The sequence below is a fragment of the Kogia breviceps genome, chromosome 12, assembly GCF_026419965.1.
Source record: "Kogia breviceps isolate mKogBre1 chromosome 12, mKogBre1 haplotype 1, whole genome shotgun sequence".
In the NCBI taxonomy this organism is placed as follows: domain Eukaryota; kingdom Metazoa; phylum Chordata; class Mammalia; order Artiodactyla; family Physeteridae; genus Kogia; species Kogia breviceps.
In genome coordinates this window covers 31,888,666-31,900,781 of record NC_081321.1, presented here as the reverse complement: position 1 = coordinate 31,900,781, position 12,116 = coordinate 31,888,666, and the positions used below count along the sequence as shown (strand labels likewise).

General features: G+C 36.1%; 1 protein-coding gene across 6 annotated transcripts in view; it reads right to left on the bottom strand.

The window, feature by feature from the left end:
- The window catches only part of CNTN1 (contactin 1), a 353,678-nt gene that overhangs the window by 218,183 nt on the left and 123,379 nt on the right, over positions 1–12,116 (bottom strand). For 2 of the 6 annotated variants that reach the window (XM_059080718.2, XM_067009072.1), the window contains one exon: positions 6,664–6,762. The exons of the other annotated variants lie outside the window; for them this stretch is intronic. The gene's annotated coding sequence lies outside the window, so the exon portion shown is untranslated. The remainder of the gene's footprint in view (positions 1–6,663; positions 6,763–12,116) is intronic. 6 annotated transcript variants of the gene reach the window in all.

Genomic DNA, 12,116 nt, shown 5'->3' with positions numbered 1-12,116 from the left:
GAAAGAGTGGAGTTAATTCTAAATTTATAAACGTGGCAAATGACAGTGTCTCTTGCACTTAGAACCCATGTAACTATCTGAAGATCAATCAAGATAGCCATAATGCCAAGATTCTCATACAAATGTTACTGTATACGGCACTTTTATGTTAGTCTATAAAGACAAATAAAATTTTAAAGTACTTAACTATGTTATATAATTTTACCAAGTGTTTGTAAGCATGGATAATTGTCCATGAATGTAGTGATTTAAGGATAGATAAGTCCGAAGACAAAAATGAGACAAAATGACTTGTAATCATCTTCTTAATGTTCACTGAGACAGAGCTGCTATCACTTTTAACAGGCAAGGACAAAATAAGAAATTTTTTCTAAAGATAATATTATGTTCAGATTTTCCACAGTCTGATAAATCCTCTTTTGGTAAGGATTAAAGTTCTTATTCTCTACAGGTATTACCTCTCAGTATTATTTTCCAGCCAAATCCTCCAAGCCAGGGCCAGAACTTAAATGATAGGAAACACAAAACTAGTAAATAATAAATAAATTTTATGTTCATGATGATTTCACAGAATACATTTCCTCAGTAGTAAGCATCTCAGAATTTTCTACTAAAACTGTTCCTCTATAGAAGATCAGTGTTCATCATGGTTTCAAAGCACTTTAAAAATTATAATAAAAATCATTTCCTAGGTTCAGGTAAAGGGAAAAATTGCAGTTTTCCATTATTCTTACCTATTTATTCTGGAACGTGGGTGCCCTCATACTGACCTATTTAGTTTACCACTAGTCCGCCTAATTCACCTCTTGGCTTCCTGCTCACCCAGTTCTTCAACAGATTTCTTCTGTTTGTCACCCAGCTTCTCATGTTGCCAACTTTATATCATCTTCCATCTGTTTAAATTCCTATGTTCTTTCTGGCACAGCTCCGCCTCCAGATTCTCTCCCAGCCACCTACCTTGCTGCCCTTCCATCTGCTAGCATGACTAGTGTCTTTTCTAACCTGTTCCCAATCTAAATTGTCTCCAATTATCTACTTGAATTTCTTTATCAAAAGTTTATCTCTTAAAGAACTACTGTGATTGCAATAGTTACTTATAATCACACAATCTTGGAGTAGATAGGGAAGTTAAAAGCCAAAATGCTCAAACATGCATTTAATGTTTTAATTCTTCTATCCTTTAAAGTCATTTACTTTTCTCAGCTTTTTTTTTTTTTTTTTTTTTTTGCGGTACGCGGGCCCCTCTCACTGCTGTGGCCTCTCCCGTTGCAGAGCACAGGCTCTGGACGTGCAGGCTCAGCGGCCATGGCTCACGGGCCCAGCCGCTCCGCGGCACGTGGGATCTCCCCGGACCGGGGCACGAACCCGTGTCCCCTGCATCGGCAGGCGGACTCTCAACCACTGCGCCACCAGGGAAGCCCTCAGCTTCTTTTAATGATAATGTTTTGATGGAATAGCGTGCACTACTGAAAGATACCACTAATGTCTTCATATACATTTCTTCTGCACACTACTTCTGTGTGGCTCAACTCTCCTTAGTCCTGTGGTTAAGTGCATTTGTCATTGTTCCAAAGTTCTGCATTCACTGATTACCAACAACCTTTTCTTGAACACCACATTCTCAAGACAGTTCAATTCAAATTTTTAGGCTTAATGTGGCAGAAATATTTTTTATTTAGGATGTGTGTTATAGTTGCCTACTGGATGCCAAAGAGGTTATATAAACAACACTCACATTTGATTATTACAGTTTCAGAATTTGATATTTAAGGAGCATAAGGTGGCATTTTCCCTTGACACTGATTTAATTGCTTGATGAGGTAGATGTTTATTTTCAAGTAGCAGATGTAACATATTACAAGTTAAAGTGGACTCAGGAAAATATTTAAAACTTTAGACCTACGTACCTTGTCATGAGATTAAAAACTAATTGTCCACTCACATTTCTGGAGTAATACCCTTCCTCTATCAACCACAACTTAGAAAAGAATTAAGTTTGTGTTTATAGGAGGTTCACTTAGAAATTACCTTTATATTCAAAATAATAATGTAATGGAGCAGGACCCTTATGGCGCCTTCCCAGGACAGGCCTTCCCCCCATATGCTCTGCTTTAGCTCCTCTCTGGAGTATGTAGATTACAGTATCTGATGCACATTTCCTGAGTTGTGTTACGGATGCGAAAACCCCCTACCAAATGGAAAATATTAACTGTTTGAAGACCATAAGCGCACAGCCCCCAAGCCTACTGGAGCCCGAGGATTGATAATGTTAACCCCTGTGACACGGCCCTTACCTCATTCCTCAGCCAAACAAAAGAACTGTGCACAAGCTGATCACACACCCTGCAATCCCCTTCCCTCACCTGGCTTTTAAAAATGCTTTGCTAAAATCCTTTGGGGAGTTCGAGGTTTTTGGGGACATGAACCATCCATCTCCTGGCATGGCCCTGCAATTAACCTTTCACTGCTCCAAACTCCGGCGTTTCAGTTCGTTTGGCCTCACTGTGCTGCAGGCCTAAGAACTTGTGCTAACAATATAGCAGTTTAATAAAAAGGTAATGATTTCAGAGAGACTTGACTGATTTATTTTAAATACTAAGAATGTAATACTTCTTATTGATGTTAACATTAAAGAAGATGTTGATAAGTTTTTCATGTTTATTTTAATATGTTTTCTTGTTATCTAGGTATGGTAAAGCCAATAGATCTGGTGATGACTGTCATTGAAAAGAAGGCGGGACATGCCTGGGGACATACAAGGAATCATGGGGGTGCAGGTTTGGTCAAGAGGTAGAGGTAAAAGGGCAACTGTGGGCAAGAGCCCTTATTATGGTTTTCTCAGGAAGGAGGCAAGATAAAAGTGGATTTAGGATTGGCCAGTTTGAATTATTTTAGGGAGCTCTGGGGCATTGGGGCTGTACCTACTTGTCTTGATGTGAGAATTCCAATAATAAGGTTGAAGGCAGGGCTTTGGATTGGTTGGTTTGCATTTGAAAAGGGAACTTGATGGCCAGTGGCTTACTAACTCCTGTGATTTGCTCACCCTGGGAGGTGCAGTCCCTCCAGGGTTAGCAAGGCAAAGCATTAGAATACAGAAAAAAATATATAGTTAATACAATATTCAATTCAGGATTAACAATCATTAAAAAGAAATGTTGAGAATTCTTCTGATTCAGAGACTAGAAATATCTTTAGCATTAAATGCCTCCAGTGTGATTAAATAATGTCTGTGAATACCCAATAACTAAAAGACCCACGTCTAAACAAGTTATTCTGGTGGTTTAAGTTCTTAACAACCTGCTCCCACCTTGTTTATTCTCATCTACACCTATACAATTCCTCTGTTTCAGTCCTGACGCCAGAATATGTAATATTGATTTTTGTTTCCACCCCTTTATGCACATTCTTCTCCTGGACTCCATTTAACATTTCTGAGCTTGGTTCCTCCTTTCTCCTGTGACACTAAAACTTTTAACAAAGTATTTTGCCTGATGCTATGCTCTAATTTTTTTCTTCATTTGAACTATTTGTTCTATTGAAAGCATAGCCCTTCATCTGTTTTTTGCATCTACAGTGAGTACCTAGAAAAAGCACACAAGAAGACCTTAATAAATGCTTCTTCATTGCACTGAGTTGTCTTGTAAGATGAAAGTGATTAAGAAACAATAAATAATTGGGTAAAATGTATATTTATAATCAGAGGGAATAAACTGGTGAAACATGCATGAAGCTATATTAAAATGACACACTCATCAGTGTCAACTCCTAAGAGCATATATAAAAGGAAAATGTTTCATAAACTATAATTTCTTAGGGAAAATATTTTAAGGAGGAACTAATTTTATCATTGTCTCCAATATAAAAGAATATAAAATCTCTTGGTATCACTCTTTGTTATAAATTCATACTTGGAAAAAAGTTTTCTGTGTATTTTACAAAGCTTGTAGCACATCAGGACTATTTACTAAAGAACCCTATAGGGGATTACCTTGTCTTATAAATGTAAACTCAGATTTAATCAATTTGTGTGTGTGTTTTAGGTTTGGAAAATGGGCATATCATCTCTCATCTTTTACTCTTCCAATCTTCCATAAATGATTCATAACTTTTCTATAATCTTATTTAATGCTGAATATAGTGTAGATAGAGATACAGTTTTCTTCTTAGAGTTATTATAATGTAGGTGAAAATATCCCTTTTTAATATACATATTTATTCTCTATAAGAAAATTGCTTGTTTACCAGTTTAAAATATTCTTCTCAACTGATTTATCACTCTAAGTCACCTTTAAAATTCATTTTTAAGCTAAATTCAAAACCTTATATTAGTGAATCATAATATTTCAGAATTCTTATAAATTGATTTTAGAGGCATTAATAATATATATCAACTATGAATTAAATTCACTTTTCTTTCAAAAATTTTACATTTGATATTTCACTACTATATAGGTTTCTCATGCTATTTTCCTTCTTTCCATTTTATTATACCCCTTTTATATCTTTAATTTCCTTTCCAACTGAATTTAATACTATTATACTTTGCCATAATAATCATTATCTAAACTCATTTTGGTGTTTCAACTCATATATTGTGGTTGATTTTCAAATATTCTCATTAGTCTCTTGTTATCTTCTCCCAATTGATAACCTATAAAAATTAATTGCAGCTAATGTGGGAATTGGGAACTGAGCACATCTCATTCCAGATTCCCCTCACACGACCTGGGAAATATTCATCAAAACCTTTAGATATTTTCAGTGAGATTGATTAATGGCCTGGGTTGAGACTAGAACAATGACAAAGAGGCTTAGGTAAGTACAAGTGCAATGTTACATAGACCCCTTTGTCTATACAATCTCCCTAAGTTGGTCCATTAATTTTACTGCTATGATCTTGTCACCCACCATGGGGGCTTTTCTTCTATTGTCACCTCAGCCAGCTCCAACAAGTAGCACTGCCATTATACTCATTATTCAGAATTTAGTATGTCATTAGGTAATAAATACCTTTAAGTTTCTGTTCCCTCCATTCTTTCTCATTTTCTTTTAGATTCCACTTTAGTAGCCGATAAGGGGCCACCTCATCCAGGAGGCATTTAAGCAGAACTGAACGCCATGACTCAGCAACGGGAGACCTCTAAGACGTATAGGCAGTTACCTATCCTCCCTTTCTCCCCCTGCCTAAGTAAAAACTCACACGTGAGCGTCCTCATAAAACACATTCTACAGTGCTGGGAGCGCAGTGCCACACCACCACCAGACAGTTGACAGGAAAGCCAAGTGACAGAGTAACACTGTAGCAGAACTGAAATGCACTGTGAAATGCTTGCAGGGTATTTTTCCTGTGGTCTTACTATCATTACTCTATTTCTTTTTTAATTTTTATTTTTTTTAATAATAATCCTTATTTTACAAAAAATACTGGCCTTATCTATTACTGGCTCTTGATAGATTATTTAGCAAACAAATTTTTAAAAACTTAGCATCAATTAACATACTTGAGGAGTAGGTAATGTTATATTATCTAATTTATATGATATACCAGTTATATTGCATATATTATGTTTTATAAATTATATATTATAGTGTATATATGTATGTATGCATATGTGTACATATATGCATATGTGTATACATATATATACTAATAGTATAAATGTACTGTTGAAAAGCATCCTTAAAAATGTTTACTATATCTAGAGTTTCCCGCTGAATGTTTATTAAATGCTATTTTCCCACCCTAAAGAAAGGTTTAGGAATATATATCATACTGCACATTGTCTGCATATTTATTAATTATTTGTCATGATATTTAAGCAAGCAGCTTTAATTCACAAAGACTGGCAAATATAGTAGTAGATAGAACTATATTTTTCAGTTTTGCAGAGTTTTTGTAAATTTTATTTGGCTTTTATATAGTGGGTTCTGCAATTGTATAAGCTTAATTTTTAAAAGACCAAGAAAGAAAGGAAACTTTTTTGGGGGGTGGGGGTCTAAATTCCAAAATATTACATCTATGCATTCTTTTTGGAGTAAGACATTCTGGACAAGAGGGAAAAACACCCAAAACACTACAGGTAGAAGTCAAACTGTTTTGTTTCTGACAACAAGGTCTTTCTTCAAGGACAAGCTAGTCCAAATTATTTTAATTCCATCTGTTCCATTTGTATGCAACACCGTATTTGAGTTTGAGTACCTCGGTGCTTTCCACTGCTTCTGGGGAAAGGATTGAGCATTTTTGATGTTTACCAACATTTTTTACCATAATTTGAAATTATTGACATTAAGGAAATAATACGAGCCAAAGGAATACCACAGCCCTGCTAAAACTTCTCCACGGGAGGTAATTTTTTATTGATTCAGCTCATACTTTCAGCGCTGCCCCTCCCCAGTTTTCAGGTTTCTGTCTACCTGAGACACACACATCTGAGCTCTGGTACATTCTTGAAAAGCTTTTGCGTGCAAAATAAAATACCCTACGGCAACTTGTCAAAAATATAAAATAAAATCAGCTTTCAATTAACATAAAAATAGAGAACCCTGACACTGCATAGCAATACTGAGGTGTGAGTCAATCCTCCTAATACTGCACCACGCTTATCCTAACTCAGCACATTCTCCCTTGGAATTTACTAACCTAGAGAAAAACCTCGGACTTACCTCATATGTTGAATTATCTGACGTTCTGGGTATAGTATTTATTGCAAGCTGTCCATTTGAATGAATGCAGCGACAGTTACACCACAGTATGTCTCTCTCCTGCAGCAGAAAGCAAGTTAAAAGGACTTCAAGCTGTGACCTCAGAGGCAGGCACAGCCGCTCCCATCCTTCAGCCAACCTTCTGGGGAGAGCAGGTTAGATGACAGTAAAGCTGGCTCTCTACATAGCATTACTTTCAAATAAAGCATTCTGTGCTGCGAGCTGTGGGATTTACATCCAAATTCAGCTGGCTAGAGTCAATGCTGCTTCTATGCCTGAAAATATTAAGCATTTCACTGCAGTCACTTAATGCAAGAAACTAGCTGAGGCGACTTCACAAACCCTGTCATTCTGTTCGGAGACTAAAGAATGAGCACCGCATGCATAATTCATGCATTAAAATCTTCAATGCACTTCCTGTAGCCTCTGTTCCATCCAGTAATGGGCTATTGATCACCTAATCGCTAATACAATTGGAAGTACGCGATTGGCTTATTTCCACAAATAAAATTACAACCTAAATCACAGGCAGAAGCCTCCAACCCTGCAGCATCCACTCGAGTAAAACATTCACATAAACGAGATAGCATTTGCATAGTGCAGAATGTTTAAACTGGACTCTTTCGCAGAAATGCTATAGCATCTATTTTCTTTTATTCAAAATACATATTTTCTGCAGGTTTAGGATGAATATTTTATATTAGAAGTGAGATATACAGAGTTGATCTTTTCCTACCATTTCGGGAAAATCAACAGGGCTAAACAGAAAATTAAGAAAAAAATAAAACACAAAGAATGGTGTATTGGTATAAATCATAGAAGTTTTCATCTGGGCTCATTTGAATAACATTTCTTAGAAGACTTTAACTTAAAAACAATTAATTTTCATTTCAATAATGTGGAAGAGGATTTCTTTTTTTTTTTTTAATCATCATAGTGGGTACATCATTGTTCATCATTGTTAACTATTTTGGATCATGGGCACCTGTGCTCTGGGTGTGTCAATAGTTCTGAGAGCCCTTTCTCTCAGAATTTAAGCTCCTAAGAACACGCCATGATTTCTACTAGTATTTTTTCATCGCCTCAATAAAGTAGCTTTAAAACAAATTGTGCTTTTTATTATGCTAATATTCATCAGGAGAAAACATAGGTAGCATTTTAAAATATCACAGTAGTATAATATTTTTTTAAATCACCATAATAATGGGAGATCGATGTAAAACAGCAAATGCATTTATGTACAAGAAATGTTTGTCTATTTCCCAAAGTATTTTAATTGTTAAAAACGAATTAAGCTTTCTCCACCAAAGAGGGCTGATGTTATTGAGATCATTTAGAAGCCTAATGCCATGTCTTTCCAAAGACTCTTCAATGGTGATTTGCAGTCAATAAGCCAGTAACAACTGATACCAGCATGAGAGGGTAGTAGGAGCCCTGATGACAATAGCAATGGAGTTCAGGGATGTTCAGGGAGACGGCTCTTCCTTCCAAGTGCAGTAAGAGCATAATCCCTGCTAGGCCATTGAGAAAATAGGTGCACCTAGCTGATAAAGATTATGCTAAAATATTCTAAAGGTGTCTGGGAAATTAACTATCCAATTACTATGTACATTATATATTCCATATTCTGCAATGTTTTGTTTTGTCCAAGCCAGGTTCTTTTTGTATGTTTACATATATACATAATAAAATTTACATAATAAAATTCAAGTAAACTACAAGAAGACCTTATTTTATAACATTTATCAGAGTAATATTCTTTATTCTTTATACGGAAGATCTCAAACACTTAAAAATTACAGAAGGTAAAAAAATAAATAAAATTATAGAAGGAATAGCTAAGGATTAATTTCCTGCCAAGAGTTGTATCAATTTAATCGTTTAGAGAAGCAATTTTATATGAAGATAACATCTCTTTTAAAAATAGTAGAAAATTGAAAACTTTGAAATTTAAGTTATCATGTATAAGGATATAGAGTACATTCATTTAGGAGATATAGATTGCTGACAAAATGAAAAATAATTACAAACGTAAGCATTGGAAATTTTAAGTTCTCTGAAATGACATAATTCAATAGTGCATAACCAGGTGGATAGGAAAAGCATTAGCTTTGTCCTTCTCTTCTTCTGCAGTGAGTGGAGGAAAGACAATATCTTTTCTCACATACAAATATCCAGGACCCAAGTCTAAAATGGTGATGGCAACTTTTCATCTACTTGTTGAATTTTCAGATTCAATTGTTTTAAAGGTGGGGAGAGAGATGAAACACACACATACACACACACACACACACACACACACACACACACACACACACACCATCAACCTAGAAAAGACCAAGATTAGAGACAGCAAAGAAGAGAAGAGTTTGGCATGAGAAAAGCTATGGAGATGCTAAGTCCCTAAGAAATCAGAGTGGGGGCAGCAAGCAAACCTTTAAGGGAAACACCTGGGTAAAAATAATCAGTTGCACTCCAGATAAGATGAAGCCTGCAAATGTAATAAGAATCAAGAACCAATTTCCACTTTCCAGAAGTCTGGCTATGCCTGAGAAACACACTTAATCAATCTTTTCAAATGGATGGAAAACAGAGATGGGTCTTTTAGATAATTTTGATCTCTTTGCAGATCTACAGGATTTCCAATATTTTGAATTTATAATGCGTGTAAAATATGGAGTGAACTCTGTAATGTACAATAGGGTCAATAAAATGAATCAAAATTTGTGAATAAATCAAAATATATTTAGTCTGCTAGTTTTGCAATATCTATTAAGATATATTCCTAGCCTGCCTGTCATTTGGAAAAATGCATAATTTATATCCACTATAAGAATACATAATGCCATGTAGAATTAGGAAAATGATTTAGCCTGCCAAAGTTTCTACATTCCTGAACTCAAGGGTTGTGGGAGCAGACTGCATTTATTCTCTGAGATTTAAGACATTCTTTCCTCTTTTATCAAGCTGTCCTACCCATAACATAGTCATCCCCTAATCATAACACATTCATTCAATCAAAAAATATTTATTATGTACCTTCTGTATGAAATGAATTGTACTATATGCTAGGAAGACAAATGTATATAGTGGCTGACCTGAAGGTATTCATGCTTTTGTGAGGAAAACAAGAAAAGATGTAGATACAGAGTGATGAATATAATTACCCCTGATACATGTTAAGGTATGCTAATGAGGTAATTACTAAAGTATGATGTGCCTGTGTGCTAAGTAACTGATAGATAAGTGTTATATATGAGGCATAGAAGCAGAAGAAATATTGGCATCACCAACTGCTCATGGGGCATTAGGAAATGATTCATGGAGGGGGTGCTATTTAAAGAAACTGTGTGGTAAATAGAACTAACATGGGCTTTAATGTTTGACAAATTTGAAATTAAATTCAAACTTCCTCAATTTGTTACCCAACCAAATTTGGGTCTGCTTGCCCTGCACAGTAAAGCCAAGGTTGACACGGGGTTGTAGTGAAGGAAAGTGCAGCATTTATTGTAAGGCACCAGACAAGAAGTCTGGGACAGCTAATGCTCAAACTCCCAGATGAGTTTCAGGGAACATTTTTAAAGGCAAGGTGAGGGAGGGGAGTCCTGGTGTATGTGATCAGCTTGTGCACAATTCTCTGATTGGCTGATGGTGAGTTAAGAGGGCAGTGTCACAGGGGTTAACATTATCAATCCTCAGGCTCCAGTAGATCAAGGTCATCAAGTAGTTAACTTCTTCCATTTGGTGGGGGTGTTAGCATCTGTTAAAAAACTCACAAAATATGTTTCAGATACTGTTATCTAGGTATTTCAGGGAGGAACTAAAGATTCTGTGAATGCCACATGGCTGATTTACTGTTTAAATTGTTACCAGTTCTCCTGGTTCAACTGCTACTTTTGTCACTACCTGTTCACATCTTTTTGATCATTAATTCTTTTTTTTATTGGAGTATAATTGCTTTACAATGCTGTGTTAGTTTCTGCTGTATAACGTAATGAACCAGCTATATGTATACGTGTATCCCCTCCCTTTTGGACCTCCCTCCCACCCATCCCCCCATCCCACCCATCAAGGTTATCACAGAACACCAAGCTGAGCTCCCTGTGCTATACAGCAGGGTCCCACTGGCTATCTCTTTCACACATGGTAGTGTATATATGTCAATCCTAATCTCCCAATTCATCCCACCTTCCACCTCTCTCACTGTGTCCACCCTTCTGTTCTCTACATCTGCGTCTCTATTCCTGCCCTGCAAATACGTTCATATGTACCATTTTTTTGAATTCCACATATATGCATATATATATATGGTATTTGTTTTTTCTATTTCTGACTTATCTCACTCTGTATGACAGACTCTAGGTCCATTCATATCTCTAAAATGTTCAATTTCATTCTTTTTATGGCTGAGTAATATTCCATTGTATATATGTACCATATCTGCTTTATCCATTCATCTGTCAGTGGACATTTAGGTTGCTTCCATGTCCTGGCTATTGTGAATAGTGCATAGCCATTTCTCCAAAGAAGACAGACAGATGGCCAAGAGGCACATGAAAAGATGTTCAACATCACTAACTATTAGAGAAATGTGAATCAAAACTACAATGAGGTATCACCTCACACCGGTCACAATGGCCATCATCAAAAAATCTACAAACAATAAATGCTGGAGAGGGTGTGGAGAAAAGGGAACCCTCTTGCACTGTTGGTGGGAATGTAAATTGGTACAGCCACTATGGAGAACAGTATGGATGTTCATTGAAAAACTGAAAATAGAACTAGCATATGACCAAGCAATCTCACTACTGGGCATATACTCTGAGAAAGCCATAATTCAAAAAGACACATGTACCCCAATGTTCATCAATCATTAATTCTTGAGCCAGGCCTTTGTGACTCAGGGGATGCCTGGGAGACTACAACTTTTCTACAAACAAAAGGCAGGGAGAAAATATGGGGGGAGGGATCTGTTGCAGGAAAGCACCATAGGGTCTTGTTCATGTGACCTCGGATGTGCTACCCATACTCCATGAGCATGAGTTTTATCATGTAGAAATCTAGTTAAATATCTATCTCTTTATCTTTTTAAAAGAATTAAATAAATGGCTTACAGAACAATAATTAAAAACACAGTTTTTGTAGTCAACCAGATGAGAGTTTAAATCCTGCCTTGATTTCCTCATCTCTAAATGGAAATTTCATTGCCATCACAGAGTTATTAGAAAATTCAAATATTACAATGTCTTTGTGTCACTTAACACAGTTTCTGACACCGTAAGGACTTTAGAAACATTAATTTATTTTCTCCAAAATCTTAGTCTTGAAGAAAAGGCTTGAAGGGAAAGCCATCTTTAGTAAAGAGAAAAGTATGCATTTGTAGAGACAGGACATCACATGATATGCTTGAGAAA